At 42.0% G+C, this 1,923-nt stretch overlaps 1 pseudogene; it reads right to left on the bottom strand.

Annotated features, from left to right (window-relative positions):
- Positions 1-535: 535 nt before the first annotated feature.
- Positions 536-636, bottom strand: LOC114689688 (annotated as a pseudogene).
- Positions 637-1,923: the final 1,287 nt, after the last annotated feature.

A 1,923-nucleotide genomic window follows, 5' to 3' on the forward strand; every position in this document is an offset into this window, starting at 1 on the left:
GGCATAACTGGTTGCTTAGTTGTAAATCTTCTCAGATCCTTTTAGAAAGATGACAGGACCCAAGTAATGAATAACTGGAGGGTGTTTTATGGTCTAGCCTCTGCTCTTATGGATTAGAGGTCTCTGGGGTTCTTTATCCGCACTTTAGAGACAGAGAGCTCTGTAGATCAGTGTCTATTAGGGGTCGAGCTTTGAGTAATTACCCCAACTGCAACTCCATGTTACAGATAAGCAAATGGGGCGTCAAGGGGAAGAGCGGATTTATCCAGTTCTTACTCAGATCCAGCTGCCTTTGCTCCTAACCTTTACCCTAGTCCTAAACGTCCTCCTCTCTAGCTAGCTGTGGAACTTAGTGTGGGCTAGTTTGTTTTTATTTTGTTGTTGTTGTTTGGTTGGTTGGGTTTTTTGTTTGTGTGTGTGATACCAGGTCTTTCTATGTAGCCTGGGCTGTCTGAAACTTTTGCTATGTGGACCAGGCTGGCCTGGAATTCACCTGCCTCTGCCTTCCGAGTACAGAATCTACTATGCCTGGCTAAAAAATATGGAACATTTCATGGATTTGAGTGTCATTCTTGCTCAAGGCCTGTGTACTCTCTGGGTTGTTCCAATTTTAGTGTATGTGCTGCCAATGGGAACATTACTGGCTAATTCATTGTCATCTTGATACAAGCTAGAGTTATCTAGGGAAAGGAACTGCAACTGAGAAGATGCCTGCGTCAGATTGGCCTATAGGCAAGTCTATTGGGGCTTTTTCTTGATTAATGATTCATGTGGGTATTGCCACCCCTGGACAGGTGATCCTGAGTTGTATAAGAAATAATTGATGGGGAGCAGGCCAGCAAGCAGCATTCCCCCACAGTCTCTGCTTCAGTTCCTGCCTTAGGTTCCTGTCCTGACTTTCCTAGGTGATGGACTACAAGCTGTAAGATTAAATAGACCCTTTCCTTCCCAACTTGCTCTTGGTCATGGTATTTTATCACAGCTAAAGAAATATGTTATGTAGCTGGAGAGTATTTTGCTATAAGAAGAAATGGAATATTTTAGAATATTATTTTAAGGTGTGTTACTTTTGTTTATGTTGCATTTGTTTAACTCTGTGGAGCTGTGTTACTGTGCCTGTGTAAAACACCTGATAGTCTAATTAAAGAGCTGAATGGCCAGTAGCAAAGCAGAAGAAAGGATAGGTGGGGCTGGCAGGCAGAGAGAATATATAGAAGGAGAAATTTTGGAAAAAAAAGAAGTAGCCAGAGAAGGAGGAGGACTCCAGGGGCCAGCCATTCAGCTACACAGCAAGCTACAGAGTAAGAGTAAGATTTACAGAAGTAAGAGAATGGGAAAAGCTCAGAGGTAAAAGGTAGATGGGATAATTTAAGTTAAGGAAAGCTGGCAAGAAACAAGCCAAGCTAAGGCTGGGCATTTATAAATAAGAATAAGCCTCCATGTGATTTATTTGGGAGCTGTGTGGTGGGCCCCATAAAAGAGCAAAAACAAACAACAATGTTTTGGCATCCAATGTCGGGCTAGAGTAAAAGAAAACCCATCAACAATGGAACCTGATACATGCTCTGGCATAGGTGAAGTCGAATAATATGCTAAGTTAAAAAACAAAAGCCAGACAAAAAAGTTCAAAGATTATGTGATTCTATTTATATTTTACTGTTACATTCTATAACAGTAAACTCATCAGCAGAAAGTGATGGGTTGCTCATCACTGGGAGCTTTGGAGAGATGATGTATGGCTGACACTAGGATGAGGTTTCACCATGAAATGATGCCAGTGTTCTAAAATTGTGTTGATAGTTGATATATTGGTTTCATAAAGCTGATGCAGTTAAGCCGCCATATACTTGTCTATGGTTCTGGAGGTCGGAAGTTAGCAATGGCTCCAGCAAGGCTGTTCTGGCTCCAGCCTGTGGACCTCCT

The sequence above is a fragment of the Peromyscus leucopus genome, chromosome 3 (genome assembly GCF_004664715.2).
Source record: "Peromyscus leucopus breed LL Stock chromosome 3, UCI_PerLeu_2.1, whole genome shotgun sequence".
NCBI lineage: Eukaryota > Metazoa > Chordata > Mammalia > Rodentia > Cricetidae > Peromyscus > Peromyscus leucopus.